This window comes from Artibeus jamaicensis, unplaced genomic scaffold (genome assembly GCF_021234435.1).
Source record: "Artibeus jamaicensis isolate MK-2021 breed Jamaican fruit bat unplaced genomic scaffold, CSHL_Jam_final contig_475, whole genome shotgun sequence".
Taxonomy (NCBI): domain Eukaryota; kingdom Metazoa; phylum Chordata; class Mammalia; order Chiroptera; family Phyllostomidae; genus Artibeus; species Artibeus jamaicensis.
Window position 1 is genome coordinate 7,573,142 of NW_026521852.1, and position 16,526 is coordinate 7,589,667.

At 36.1% G+C, this 16,526-nt stretch overlaps 1 pseudogene; it reads left to right on the forward strand.

Moving 5' to 3' along the window:
• Positions 1–3,726: 3,726 nt before the first annotated feature.
• On the forward strand, positions 3,727–11,691 carry LOC119062780 (40S ribosomal protein S3a-like; annotated as a pseudogene).
• Positions 11,692–16,526: the final 4,835 nt, after the last annotated feature.

Consider the following 16,526-nt stretch of genomic DNA (forward strand, 5'->3'; position numbering starts at 1 on the left):
GACATGAACTAAAGGGGGGACTGTGGGGGGGTATACAGGGTGGAGAGGAATAAGGGGGAAAATGGGACAACTGTTATGGCACAATCAATAAAATACATTTAAAAATTTTTAAATGCCATAAGAAAAAAAAGAATAACAAACAATAACTAAACAGATGACATTTGAATTAACTTTTCCAACTGTAAAACAATAAAAATAAGTAAATAAAATAAAATAAGAACAAACACATCAATCAATGGAACTGAACACAGAGACCAGATATAAACCCACACCTTTAAAGTCAATTAATATTAGAGAGGTAAAGCAAGACCATACAATTGGCTAAAGATAGCTTATTCAATAAATAGTATTCAGAAAAGACAGATACATGCAAAAAAATAAAACTAGACCATCTTCTTACATCACACACAGGAATAAATTTAAAATGCATTAAAGACTTGAGTATTAGACCTGGAACCATACAAATTCTAGGAAAAAAACACAGGAAAATCTTGGATATTGCTCATAGCAATATTTCATGTGATATATATCCTTAGGCAAGGGAAACAAAAGAAAAAATAAACAAATGAAACTAAATCAAACTAAGAAATTAATGTACAGCAAAAACCATCAATAAAATAAAAAGACAACCCATAGAATCAGAAAACATACTCGTTAATACATCTGATAAGGGGTTAACATAAAAAATTCATAAAGAACTTATAAAACTCAACACCCAAAACACAAACAATCTGCCCAGATGGTGTGGCTCAGTGAATTAAGTGCCAGCCTGTGGACCAAGGGGTGGCTGGCTCAATTCTCAGTCAACACATTCTTGCATTCATGGCCAAGTCTCCAGCTGGGGGTGTATGAGAGGCAACCACACATTGATGTTTCCCTCACTTTCTTTCTCCCCCCTTCCCCTATCTCTAAAAATAAATAAATAAAGTTAAAAAAACAATTCAATTAAAAAATGAGTAAAGGATCTGAATAGACACATCTCCAAAGAGACCATATAGGTGGATAATAGACATGAAAAGATGCTCAACATCATTAATCACCAGAGAAATGAAAATTAAACCAGGATGAGAGATAATCTCATACCTGTCAGAATGGCTGCCATCAACAAATCAACAAACAAGTGCTTCTGAAGATGTGGGGAAAAGGGAAACTTTTCCACTGGCTTTTTTGTTTGTTTGTTTTTGTTTTTTTAATGCAGACTGGTGCAACCACTGGGGAAAGCAGTATGGAATTGCCTCAAAAAATTAAAAAAATGATCTTTTTTTGACCCAGTGATTTCACTTCTGAGAATATACCCAAAGAAACCCAAAACACTAATTTGAAAGACTATGTGGACCCCTATGTTCATTGCAGCATTATTTGCAATTACCAAGATAGGAAAGCAACCCAAGTGTTCATTAGTAGATGGGTGGATAAAACAGCTATGGGACATTTACAAAACAGAATACTGCTTAGCCATAAAAAAGAAGAAAATTTTGCCTTTTGCAACAGTATGGATGGACATGAAGAACATTATCCTAAGTGAAATAAGCCAGTCAGAGAAATACAAATACCATATGATTTAATTTATATGTGAAATCTAATGAACATTATGAACTAATAAGCAAAATAGAGACAGACATACATAGAGAGTAGGATGACAGCAGCTATATTGGGGTGTGGGAGATTAGGGGGTGGTGGGATCCAGCAAAAAAGAAAAAGGACTCATGGACATGGGCAGTGCTATGATGATTGCAGCAGGGAGGAAAGTTTAAGGGAGTTAAATGGTAATGGGAAATATGATAAAATTTTTAAATATTTTTATAAATCTGTAGTACATATACACAAATAGACTGGTACTTGGTCCTAAAAAGAACAAGATCTTACCATTTGAAACAGCATAAATGAACCTAGAGGGCATTGTGCTAAGTGAAATAAATCATTCTTAGTGAAATCAAATACCATGTGATTCCATTTGTATGTGGAATCTAAAGAAAAATGTATATATATTAACAAGCAAGACAGAAATAAACTCATAGATACAGAGTGATGTATCTATGATGTCAACCAACAGACTGATGGCTGACAGAGGGAGAGACTTAGGTGACTGGGTGAAAAAGATAAAGAGTTTGAAAAGTACAGATTGGTAGTTATAGTCATGGGGTTGTAAAGCACAGCAGGTGAGTTATGGACGTATCAGAGGAAAACGTTATAAAATATATAACTGTCTAATCACTATGCTGTACACCTGAAACTAATATTAAATAATACTGAATGTAAACTGTAATTGAGAAAAATTAAAAATAATAATAAAAAGAAAAGATTGTCAAACTTAATAGAAAACAATTTAATCATATTATGTTCACAAGACAAATACCAAATATATAAGTAAGCAGAATTCACATAAAAAGGTGTAAAAAGATATACTATAAGAAGACTAACCAAAAGGAAGCTATACTCATTGAGGACATGGTAATCTTAAAGGCAGGACAATATTATTAGTTATATAGAAAGAAATTTATATATTTACATACCTAGAAATATTTTCTAAAAGTTATAAAGCAAAGCCTGATAAATATAAATATTTTTAAAATGTATAATAGTGGTGGAGATTTAAAATATATATCTCTAATAAAAAAACAAATCATAAGTATGTATTAGATGTAAACAATGTGATAAACAAAACATAACTGATATATTTACATTTCAGAAATTTAGCAACAAATATATATTATTTTCAATTATACATGAAACATTCATTCAAGTGAATGAATAAAAATGTGGTATGTATATACAATGAAATATTATTCAGCAACACCTTCAGTCTATAACATCTGTCCAGAAAGTATCCATCCATGCAATATGAAAAATAAAGATATTTATTGAAGGAGACATAATATACAAGAAACATTGTACATAGGACAATAAAAATAGGCACATGGGACCTCACAGTTTTCCCAATTGTCATCAGCTGTCCCACTGATTCTTCTGAATATTATCAATAGCCTAAAATCTCTTCCCTTTCAAAGGTGATTTTAATTTTTGGAAAAGCCAGAAGTCATAGCACACCACATCTGGGCTATCAGGAGACTGAGTCGCCTGTGTGATTTGATGTTTCATCAATTAACCCTGCATGAGACGTAGTACATAAGCAGGCACATTGTTGTGATGAAGCTGCCAATCATCATAGCTGCAACCTATTGAAACCTCTAGTTTCCACTGAGGAATGTTCAAGCTTAATGCAAAATCTGGTGCAGATTTTTTGCTCAACTCACCCAATCATTTTGAATGTGATGGGCACACAGAACGCATGCTCACTCAACAGCATCTACCACCTCCACTGACCAGCAGAGTAAAGTCATCATTATTTGCACATGTGCATTACAATCCAGTCTCATTGGCTGCCAGGTTACATTGATGTCATGCAAGCAATTCTTGTTATATTAATAATGGTTGGACATTTTCTGGACAGACCTCACATCTAACTGACATATTAAGCTTTCTGATATGCAGCTAGAGACATGCTTATGAAACATTTTAGGTGCACGTTTGTGGCTTAAAAGTGACATGTAAACATTGGGAAGAGCTCAATCTACATATGTACCCCTCACCTCACTGGGGGAGGCCTACATAAAGTCAGCCTCTTATAGTCATTAGATGAGGAAAGTAAAAAGTCAGAGATTATGTGATCTGCAATAAAACTTAAGCATTTTTTTTAAATCCAGGGTTGACCCATTTTCTAAGAAAGATTGGTATGAGTTGAAAGCATAAACTATGTTGAATATAGGAAATATGGGAAAAACACCATTCACAATGAATCAAGATTGCATCCGATAATCTGAAGCCTCATGTTTTTGAAGTGAGCCTAGCTGATCTTCAGAATGATGAAACTTGTGTTTAGAAAATTCAAGCTAATTACTGAGGATATTCAGAGCAAAAATTGCCTGACTAATTTCCAGGGAATGGAACTTACACATGACAAAATGTTCTCCATGGTCAAAATATAGCAGACTATCCTGGCTGGTGTAGCTCAGTGGATTGAGCGCGGGCCTGCGAACCAGACAATTGCGGTTCGATTCCCAGTCAGGGCACATGCTGGGGTTGCAGGCAGGTTCCCAGCAGGGGCCAGTTCCCAGCAGGGGACGCACGAAAGGCAACCATACATTGATGTTTCTCTCCCTCTCTCCTTCTCTTCCCCTCTAAATATAAATAAATAAAATCTTATAAAAATAAAAAAAATAAATATGGCAGACTATGATTGAAACTTATGTTAATATGGATACTGATGGGTATTTGCTTCATCTGTTATATTGGTTTTATTTTTTTTCTCTTCCCTCTTTATTTATATAACATTTCAATTGTTGTTCAAGTAGAATTTTTGCCTTTTCCCCCCCAACCTCCCGATCTCCTTCCCTTGTTTCCACATGCCTGCCTTGTTATTGTCAATGTGTCTTTTTAATTGTTCATGTAAACCCTTAACCCCTTTCCCTGATTATCCCCTCCCCTCTCCCCTCTGATCACTGTCAGCCTGATCTGAATTTCAATGTTTTTTGTTATATTTTGCTTGCTTTTTCATTTTGTTGATTAGGTTCCAGTTAAAAGTGAGATCATATGGTACTGGTCTTTACTACCTGGCTTATTTCACTTACCATAATGCTCTCCAGTTCCATCCATGCTGTCTCAAAGGGTAGGAACTCTTTCATTCTTTCTACTGCTTAGAATAACATTGTGTAAATATACCATAGTTTTTTGATCCATTCATTCACTAATGGGCGCTTAGACTTTCTCCAACACTTAACTACTATAAATGATGCTGCTATGAACATTGTGGTGCATAGGTTCTTTGGATTGGCGTTTTAAGGTTCTCAGGATATAATCCTACGAGAGGAATTGACAGGTAAAAAGGCAGTTCCATGTTTAGTTTTCTAAGGAAATTCCATGCTGTTTTCCAAGGTGGATGCACCTTGGAATGCAATTCCACTAACAGTGCCCTAGAGTTTCCTTTTCTCCACAATTTCTCCCACACTTGTTGTTTGTTGCTTTGTTTATGATGGCCATTCTGACTGGGGTAAAGTGGTATCTCATTGTGTGGTTTTACTTTGCATTTCTCTGATAGCTAGTGATGCTGAGCATCTTTTCATATGTCTCTGGACCCTCTGTATGTCCTCCCTGGAGAAGTGTCTGTTCAAGTCCTCTGTCCATTTTTTAATTGGGTTGCTTGTCTTCTTAGAACGAAGTCATGTGCATTCTTTATATATTCTGGAGATTAAACCTTTGTCTGAAGTATCATTGGTAAATATGTTTTCCCATAAAGTTGGTTCTCTTTTCATTTTAATGCTATTTTCTTTAGCTGTGCAGCTTTTTATTTTGATAAGATCCCATTCATACCTTCTTTCCTTAATGTTCCTTGCTCTACAAGGCATATCAGTGAAAATACTGCTGCTCGAAATATCTGAGAGTTTCATGCTAGTGTTCTCTGGCCTTAATGTTGTCATGACTTATATTTAAAATTTTATCCACTTTTAATTTATTTTTGTGTATGATGTAAATTGGTGCTTGAGTGTCATTTTTTTGCATGTAGCTTCCCAGCTCTCCTAACACCATTTGTTGAAGAGGCTATTTTTGCTCCATTTTTTGCTGATGCTCTCATTTTTTAATATTAATTGACCATAGATACTTGCGTTTATTTCTGGGCTCTCTATTCTGTTCCATTGGTCCATGAGTCTGTTCTTAACTCAGTACTAGGCTGTTTTGATTACATTGGTCTTGTAATACAATTTGCTATTAGGTATTGTGATCCCTCTGACTTTGCCCTTCCTTCTCATGATTACTACAGGTATTCTGAGTCGTTTATGGTTCCATATAATTTTTGAAGTGTTTGTTTTATATCTGCAAAATATGCCATTGGTACTTTAATAGGTATTGTGTTAAATTTATAAATTGCTTTGGGTAGTATGGGCATTTGACGATGTTAATTCTTCTAATCCACGAACACAGTATATGCTTCCATTTGTTATACCTTCCTTAACTTCTTTCTTAAATCTTGTGTAGTTTTGTAAGTACAGGTCTTTTACCTGTTTGGTTACTTTTATTTTTAGGCATTTTACTTTTCTTTTTGCTCTATCAAATGGGACATTTTTCCTGATTTGTGTTTCTGATGTTTCATTGTTGGTATACAAAAATGCCTTTGATTTCTGAATATTGGCTTTGTATTGACTCTTTTGCCAAATTCATTTATTTGGTCAAGAAATTTTTTGGTGTAGTCTATAGGATTTTCTATGTACACTATCATGTCATCTGCAAACAATGACAGTTTTGTTTCCTCTTTTCCAATTTGGATACCTTTTATTTCTTTTTTGTGTCTGATTGCTATAGTTAGGACTTCCAATACTATGTTAAATAGAAGTGGTGAAAGTGGACAACCTTGTTGTTTACCTGACCTTAGTGTGAAAGTTTTTAGTTTTTGTTCATTGAGTATGATGTTGGCTGTAAGTCTCTCATATATGACCTTTATTATGTTGAAAAATGCTCCCTCTACTCCCACTTTTCTGTGTGTTCTTTATTATAAATGAGTGCTGTACCTTATAGGGTGCTTTTTCCACATCTATTGATATAATCATGTGTGTTTTGTCTTTGCTTTTGCTTAAGTGATGTATTACATTTATTGATTTGTAAATATTGTACCTTCCTTGAATCCCTGAGATGCATCCCATTTGATCATGATGTATAATCTTTTTGATGTATTTCTGGATGTGGTTTGCCAATATTTCATTGAGGACTTTAGTGTCTATGTTCATCAGCAATATTGGCCTGAAGTTTTCTTTCTTGACTTTTTATGTGGTTTTGGGATTAGGATGATTTGGCTTCATAAAAAAAGTATGGGAGTCTTTCATCTTCTTGCATTTTTTGGAATAGTCTGTGAAGAATAGAAGTTAGCTCTTCCTTAAATAATTTGTAGAATTCTCCTGTGAAACTGTCAAGTCCAGGGCTTTTGTGTGTCAGGAGTTTTTTGACTACTGCTTCAATTTTGTCAGCAGATATTGGTATGTTCAGGCTTTCTTCTTCCCCTTCATTGAATTTTGGAAGATTGTATTTTTGTAGAAATTTGTCAGTTTCACTTAGGTTTTCAAATTTTTTGGCATATAGTTCTTTGCAGTAATTTCTTACAATCCTTTGTATTTCTGTGATATCAGTTGTAACATCTCTCTTTCACTTCTGATTGTATTTATTTGGATCCTCTCTCTTTTTTTCTTGATGAGTCTGCTTAAAGGCTTGGTGATTTTGTTTATCTTTTCAATGAACCAGCTTCTGGTTTTATGGATTCTTAGAATTGTGCTTTTAGTCTCTATGTCATTTAATCCTGCTGTCAAATTGGTTATTTCCTTCCTTGTACTTGCTCTGGGCTCTCTTTGTTGTTTTCTTGAGTTATTGTAGGTGTAGGGTTAGTTTGTTTATTTGAAATATTTCTGTTTCTTTTAGGAAGGTCTGCATTGCTATGAACTTCCCTCTGTACCTTTGGACTGCCTTTGCTGTGTCCTGTAAATTTTGGATTGTTGAGAGTTCATTTTTATTTTATTCCATCAACTTTTTCATTTACTCCTTGATCTTATTCTTCACCCATTCATTGTTTAATAGCATGCTATTCAATCTCCATGAGCTTGAGTGTTTTTGAGTTTTTTCCTTTAGGTTGGTTTCTAGTTTCAATTTTCTTGAATTTGTTGAAGCTTGTTTTGTGTCCTATCATGTCATCTATCATTGAAAATGTTCCATGTGCATTTGAAAAAATGTGTATTTTGCTTCTTTGGGATGAAAGGCTCTATATACATCAGCTAAGTTGAGTTCATCTATGGCATGTTTGATGCCACAATATCTTTGTTGATATTATGTTTAGAACATCTATGCATGTTTGAAGATTTGGTGTTGGAATCCCCTAGTACAACTTTGTTTCTGTCGGTATCTTTCATGAAGTCCTCCAAAATTTCCTTTCTGTATTTGGGTGCTCCTATATTCAGTGCATATATATTTACAATGTTTATGTGTTTTTGATGGATTCCTCCCTTGAGTATTATAAAATGTTTTTCTGGGTCTCTCTTTATAGCCATTTTTTAAATGTCTGTTTTATCTGATACGAGTACTGATACTCGACTTTTTTTCCTGTCCCTTTGCTTGGAATACTCGTTTCCAGCCTTTTGCTTTCAGTCTGCCTAGATCTTTTGTCCTGAGGTAGGTCTCTGGTAGGCAGCATATGTGTGGGTCATGCTTTCTTATCCATTCAGCTATTCTATGTCTTTTGATTGGAGCATTTAATTCTTTTATGTTTAAGGGTATTATTGATAGGTACTTATTCATTGTCATTTTTTCATATCTGTGTTCTTATGTTTTTCAATCTTTCTTTTCTTAAAGTAGTCATTTTAGCATCTTTTGCAGAGCTGATTTTTGTGGAAGTATATTCTTTTAGACTTTTTTGCCTGGAAAGCTCCTTATTTGTCTTTTTATTTTAATTAAGAGCCTTGCTGGATAAACTAGTCTTGGTTGCAGTCCTCTGGTTTTCATTACTTGGAATATTTTTTGCCATTTTCTTCTGACTTGGACCATTTCCATTCAGAAGTCAGCTTCTAGCCTTAACCGGGCTCCCCTGAATGTTACTTTCTGTTTCTCTCTTACTGTCTTTAAGATTCTCTGTCTTAGTCTTAGAATTTTGCCATTTTAATTATGATGTGTCTTGAAGTGGGCCTCTTTGGCTTCCTCTTGATTGGGACCCTCTGTATTTTCTGTATTTTTTGACTTTTTCTCTCATCAAATAAGGGAATTTTTATATCATCACTTTTTCAAACAGGTTTTCTAACTCTTTTTTGGGGGGGGGTTCTAACTCTTATTCTTCATTTTCTCCTTCTGCTACCCTATTATAGGGATATTATTACTTATCATGTTGTTTTGCATCTCCCTTGCCACCTGTTCATTCTTTCTGAGTCTCTTTTCCTTTTCCTGCTCTATCTGTGTGCTTTTTTCTACTTTTTCCTTCAGCTAGCTTATTCAAACCTCTGCTTCATCCAGTATGCCTGTAATTGCTTCTAATAGGTTTTTTACTTCAAAGATTTTATTGTTCATTTCTTCCTGTTTCTATCTTTATATTTTCTATTTCTCTTTTCATACTATTGTAGTTTTCACTTAGTTCCTTGTAGTTGTCTGTGAGTTCCTTGAACATCTTTATAACCATTATTTTGAATTCTATATCTGATAGCTTGGTCACTTCCATTTCTTTGATCTTTCTTTAGTGGGAAGTCATCTATTTCTTTTGATTGAAGATTTTTTTCTCCCTTTTTTAGGTGACTCTTTTTGTTTGTTTCTGCACTTCCTGGTGCTCCTTTGCTATCTGTCTTTGTAGTGTGAAGGTAGGAATTCTGTGATGTTCAGTGGTGTGATCTCTTTGATCTCCTTGTCTGGTTGCTCTAGGTTTGCCCTTTCTTTTTTGTGTGTGAACTTTCTTGTTGTACTTGGGTTTTATCTTTTGGTGATTCCTTTTTTGGTGGTTTTTCTCCTCCAGCAGGTATCCTGATGCTCACAGTTCCCACCTATTCTTGTGTGTGATCATTGGCAGGGGGTAGGCCAAAGAGGTTAAGACAGTAGGAGAGTATTTTATGGTATTTAAAGTACCAGCAAGTGGAGAAAAGATAGGAGATTTTTTGGATAAGTATAGCATTAACTGTGATGTTTCACCCAACTAGGCACTTTTTATGAAAGGTGAAAGGATAATAAGACTCTTGTTAGAGGGGAGGAGGATTGTGAGCTGAATCCAGAAAACAGAGCACTTGTACAAGATTAGATGATGAGATATAGTGAGAGTAAAGGATAGAAAGTAGGCATAATGTGAGAAAGAATAGACTTAACCACAATAATAATAATGTTCAGGAATAAAGTGAAGAGGTCTAAGATCAGGGATGGTTGCTGTGTAATATGTACAATTATATAGAACAGAAATTATTTACAGTAGTACTGAAATAATAATAATATAAGAAATATATGATTTGGATAACCAGAATAGAAAGTACCCAATCAAGAGTTGTGTTTTATTGGAACATGGGTGAAATAAAAGAAGGAACATTAAAATATAATAAAGAGAGAATAAGGAAAACAGTCAAACAGTGCAATTAAACAGAGAACTAAAGCAAAACTAAACATAAAGAAGAGAAATTTAAAAATATCAATAAAATAAAAGTGGAAAAATAATATTACACATAAATAATAAAATGCCAGCTGTATGAGATAGTGAAGTGACATTTGTCTTATTTTCTCAGTTTTTGGGGTTGGCCTTGTACTCCCCCTTTCAATCTGTCTTGGGCCCTTTGTAACTCCATGTCTTATTGACTCACTTGGGGAAAGAAAACAAAAAGGAAAAAAAAGAGGGAGGATCCAAAAAGAAAAGGATAACAATAAGAATCTCCTGCTGACTTAAAACGTGTTCAGTGAGTTCTGCTGGTCTTACATGCCACACGAAGAGGGGAGATAGGCTTTGTTTTCTCCCTTCCTATATTTTTGAGAGGATAGGAGCCAGGTCTGGGTCACAGTTTTCCAACCTGTAGCTCAGTTCCTCTATGAGCTGCCAGGCTCAAATCAGCCACTCAGTTGCTCACAGCATCAGTCAATCTCAGGCACAGAGCCCTAGACAGGCTGGGTTGTGGTTCTGCTCAGTCAGTCAGTCTCTGGGTGCATGCAGGTGAAATCACCCATGCAGCAAATCAGCACTGCTGGAGAGTTTCTTACAAAGCAGCTGCCTGCTGTTCTGCACAAGTGTAGGGCTTTTCACACAGTCCAATTTTCCAACCAGTCTGGAGACTATCCAAGTCAAGGTTCAACACAGCCTAACTCCTTCTTTCTCCAGATGTCATCTAGCACCTCAATTTTTCTTGGTGTCAGTGTCCACAGTCCCAGCAAATATGTGCCACCTTTGTGTGCCTCCCACTTTGTCTCTATTCCCCCCAGGGACTTCCAGTATCTATGTCCCTCTTGATGTCAGGCTTCCCTCCCTACTCTGGTAGGGGAGGGAGCTGATGATATAACTCCCCTTCCCATATCCTGCAGCAGGCACCCACTGGAGGCTGCAGCAGCCTTGGTCCCTGTGCAGATCCCAGGGACCTTACCATCCCAGTGCAATCTCCTCACCATCTGTTTTTCAATATCCTCTGCAATATTTTTACCTCCAAACTTCATATAAGCTGGGATTCCTTTGGCTCTTCACTCTGTTTCTCAGAAGATCAGCTAGGTGTTCCAACTGGGCATGGGGAGAACTGGGCTCCACTCCCACCTACCTTGCTGCCATCTTCATTCCTCTGTTCTGTGTTGGTTTTAGTAAAAAAAAAATGCATCAATCAGATTCGGAAGACTTATGCTCAGCATCAACAGGTCTGTCAAATCCAGAAGAAGATGATGGAAATCATGACCTGAGAGATATAGACAAATGACTTGGATGAAGTGGCCAATAAATTGATTCCAGATAGCATTGGAAAAGGCATAGAAAAACCTTGCCAATCTATTTGCTCACTTCATGATTTCTTTTTTAGAAAAGTCAAAATACTGAAGCCCAAGTTTGAATTGAGAAAACTCATGGAGCTTCATGGTGAAGGTAGCAGTTCTAGAAAAGCTACTGTAGATGAGACAGGTGCTAAAGTTATATGAGCTGATAGATATTAGCCCCCAGTGCAAGAATCTGTTTAATAGAGACAAAAAAGGCCTATTTGTGATTTGAAAAAAAAAGAGAAAAAGCCTTAAAAACATATAAAATAATGTCTCAATATAAGTTGTTTAAGCATCTACATAAAGAAATTAGAACTAATAAGATATTGTGATTTATAATTAGAAATACATACTCAGTCTTCATCCTGTTTCTGGCATAGAGATCTCTCTTAAACCTTTGTAATTTTCCATGTATTGAGAAGAATCAAGGATTTTTTATTATGTTAATGAGGTGACATTAGAAAGCCTCTAGGTAACCAAAAAATGAGCATTGGTAAACAACAGAACCAACCTGTGACTGGAGGGTTGAAACTTTCAGTCTCATACACCTGACCTTCAGGAGGGGGAGAGACAATGGAGGTTAAATCTATCTCCAAAGGCCAATTATTTAATTGATTTTATTAACACAAACATGTATACGTATAAACCCAAATGGTTAGGTTTCAGAGAGCTTCTGTTGATACACCTCAAAATTAAAGGGAGTGGAAGCGTTAGAAAGGGCATGGAAAACCCGAGACCTTTCTCCTATACTGCCAAACGCATTCTTACATCTGGTTGTTCCTGAGTTATACCTTTTTCATATAAACTGGTGACCTCATAAGGATACTATTTAGATCATTTCTGTGAGGGCCTTTATCAAATTACATGAAAAAAAGAGGCATGGGAACTCTTCAATCTATCGTGGGTTGATCAGAAGCACGGGTGATAACCTGAGTTTGCAATTGGCATCTGAAGTTAGGTAGGAGGGGAACATTCTTATAGGACTGAATTCTTAATCTGTTAAATCTGATATTATCTCCAGATAGACAGCATCAAAATTGTGTTGAATTGTTAAACATTTAGCTGTTAGTTGTTTTACAAAAATTTTCTTCTTAGGTTTGTAGGGAATTGTACGATCCCCACAGATTTTAATTAGAGTAGTAGAATCTTATATAACACAAATGAAATGCAACATAAGTAAGAAGAGGAAATCATAAAGGAAATGGTAGAATCAGCACAGCTAAAGGGCCATATTACCGAAAGCAATACACAGATTTATGCAATCCAAAATCAACATGTCAATGACATTTTTTAAACAAATAGAACAAAATAATCAATTTTTTTTAGAAATTACAAGAGACATGGGGTAGCCAAAGCAATCCTGAGAAAACTTATACTACAAAGTGACAATAATCAAAACAGCATTGCATGGCATAAAAACAAACTCACAGAACAATAAAAAAGAATCAAGAGCTCAGAAATAAAAATACATGTATATGTATAAATAATATTTGGCAAAGAATACAAAACCATAAAACAAAGAAAAGAAAGACTTTTCAACAAATGATGCAGGGAAAATTGGAAACCCACATGCAAAAAAAAACCAAAACAAAACTAGACTACTGTTTTTTTCCATATGTAAAAATTGACTCAAAATGGATAAAGAGGCCTGAATATAAGGAAGAAACTTCTGGTTAAGATGGTGGCATAGGGAAACATGGCTCACCCCCTCGCACAACCACATCAACATTACAGCTAAACCTTAGAACAACCATAACTTGGAACCATCAGAAATTGAGTTGAATGGAAGTCTGACAACTATGGAATTAAAGAAACCACATCCATCAAGACAGTTGGGAGGGGGTGGAGATGTGGCATGAACTTTTCTGACATCCACAGGAGGTAGATAAAAATCCAGGGTTTTAGGGCCAGGAACATAATTCCCCATAACTTCCGGCTGCAAAAATCAGCAGGAATTGAGACAATAGAAGAAACTTCTGGAGTTCCAAGCAGTTCTTCTTGAAGATCCCACACTCAGACTTACTCAGACTCACTCCCTCTGAGCTCTAGCACTGGGGTAGCAGCTTGAAAGAAACCAGTGGCATACAGGGAGAAACCGAAGTGTCTGGCATAAAGGCCAGGGCTTGGGAACAGCTTTCTCCCAGACAGAAAGGTGGGCAAAGGCCCTTGTTCTTTTTTGTACCTTCCCTGCTCAGAGGCATTGAATGGCAGGCTAGGTCCATAACTGAGACTCTGTAAACATGGCTAACACTATTTGCCCTTCTTTGGAGATTCTCAGAGACTCAGTTCCACTCAACTTATAGGTCCTCTCAAGCTGCTTTCTCATATGAATGTCTAGTTTTGTCTCATGCTTCACAACTTTCTAAATTCTCTCAAATAAGAAGCAGTTGGCCTTAGTGAGTCTCCAGGACCCCATACCTCTTACTAAGTGGCTGCAGGCCCAGCACTAGCAAGCAGCAGCCAGTCTAGATACACAGTATAGTTTCCCCTGGGAATCTCCAAGACAAGCACAAATAGCAGACATCTCAGATTGCTCTATAGATCAGGCAGGGTGGACCTGCCTGAGCAAAACATAAGTAGGAGTTGACCTTGGCCTGTACCACCCTGGAAAACCTAGAACCTCCATACCCAGTGGACAGCTACAGCCCACATAGGAGTACCACCACCTGGCCCCACATAGGAGCACCACCATCTGATTCTCTGCAGATGGCAGAGGTTTGTGGTCAGTGATCACAGCCAGTAGCTGACAAGCCTGGGTAAATCCCTACAGTTAACATGCCAACAGCAGTCAAGGCTCAACTACAAAAAGAGGGTGTATTCAGCCCACAAGAAGGGCACTAATTAAGTACTTAGGTGGGGTGGTAGGGAAGGCTGTACCATGAGATCCTATAGGACATCTACTACATTAGGCCACACTATCAAGACAGGGAATCATAGCGACTCTATCTAATACATGCAAACACAGAGAGGCTGTCAAAATGAGGAGACAAAGAAACATGGAATACCAGATCAGAATGCCAGAAAAAGAACTAAACAAAATGGAGGTAAACAATTTACAAAGAAACCACAGTAGAGTGGATGAAGTCATGAATCAAATCAATGATTTGGAACATAAACAAGAAAAAAAATAACCAATCAGAAAAACAAGAAGAAAAAGAATCCAAAAAAATAAGGATAGTGTAAGCAGCATCTGCAACAACTTCAAACATGCCAATATTTTCATGATAGGAGTGAAAGAAAAAGAAGAGAAGGAGCAAGAAATTGGTGATCTTAATTTCAATGTCCCTGGTTGACAGTAACCAGAGGAAAAATGGGAGAGGATAATGGGGGAAAAGGCAGAAAGGGTTGTCAAGCAACATGTATAAAGGACACATGGACAAAGCCAAAGGGAAGTAAAATTGAGGGTGGGAGATGGGGATGGCTAGGGTGGGGGGGTGGGGGAAAATGGAGACAATTGCACTTGAATAACAATAAATATTTAAAATAGAAATTGGTAATCTATTTGAAAAAAATAGAAGTGAAAGAAAACTTTCCTAATTTGGTGAAGGTAATAGACATGCAAGTTAAGGAAGCAGAGAGTCCCAAACAAGATGGATGCCAAAAGGTCCACTCCAAGAGACATCATAATTAAAATGCCAAAGGTTAAAGATAAAGAGAGAATCTTAAAAACAACCAGAGAAAAGAAGTTAGCTGCAGAAGAGTTCCCATAAGATTGTCATCTGATTTATCAAAATAAACTTTGCAGGCTAGAAGAGACTGGTAAGAAATATTCAGTCATGAAAAGCAGGAGCCAAGATTACTCTACCCAAGAAGTGTATCATTTAGAATCAAAGGGCAAATAAAGAGCTTCATCAGACAAGAAAAAACTAAAGGAGTTCATTATCACCAAACCATTATTATATGAAATGTTAAATGGACTTATCTAAGAAAAAGAAGAGGATCAAAACTATGAACAATAATATGTCAATAAATTCATAACTATCAATAATTGGATCTAAAAAACAAACTAAGAAAATAAGAAGAACAGAGACAGAATTATAAATATGGAGAGTATCATAATGGTTGCCTGATTGGAGGGGGTTATAGAGGCATGGGTGGAGAGATGAACATTTTAATAAGTATAAAAATTTACTTACAGAATAGCCATGGAATCGAAAGTACAGTATAGGAAATGGAGTAACCAAAGAACCTGTAGTCATGACCCATGGATATGAACAATGGTGTGGGTATTGCCAGAAGAAGTAGGGGCTGTTGGGTGGAGGTGGGCAAGGGGAAAAATGGGATGACTGTAATAGCATAATCAATAAAATATAATTAAAAATGCAAATAAAATATGCAAAGTAACCAAAAATAAAAGAAATAATAAATCATACAAAAGAAAACATAGCTACTTAACTTATGGACCTTGGTCTTAGAATGAATATTACTCAAAAGGCAAGAGTAGTAAAGGCACAAATAAATGAATAAGACTACATCAAACTGAAAATTCTTCACTGTAAAAGAAACTGCCAACAAAACAAAAAGGCAAACAACCATTGAGAGAAAACCCTTTCAAACAACAGCTCTGACAAGGGGTTAAAATTCTAATATATAAAGAACCCACACAGCTAAACACCAAACAAATAAACAATCCAATTTTTTAAAAAAGAGAAAAATACATGAACATACAATTCTCCCAAGACATACAAATGGCCAATATATATAGGAAAAGATGCTCCACTTCACTATCAGGGAAAGAGAAATCAAAACTACCTTGAGATACTTCTTCACACCTGTCATAATGACTGTCATCAACAAGACAATAAATCAGAAGTGTTGGAGATATTGTGGAGAAAAAGAAACCCTCTTCACCACTGATAGGAATGTAAACTGATACAACTATTATGGAAAATAGTATGGAGGCTCCTCAATAAATTAAGAATAGAGTTTCCATATGACCCAGCACCCATCCCTCTTACAAATATCTACATGAAAAAATTTAAAACATTTATTTCAAAGACATTTACACCCCTATGTTCACTGCAATTTTATTCATG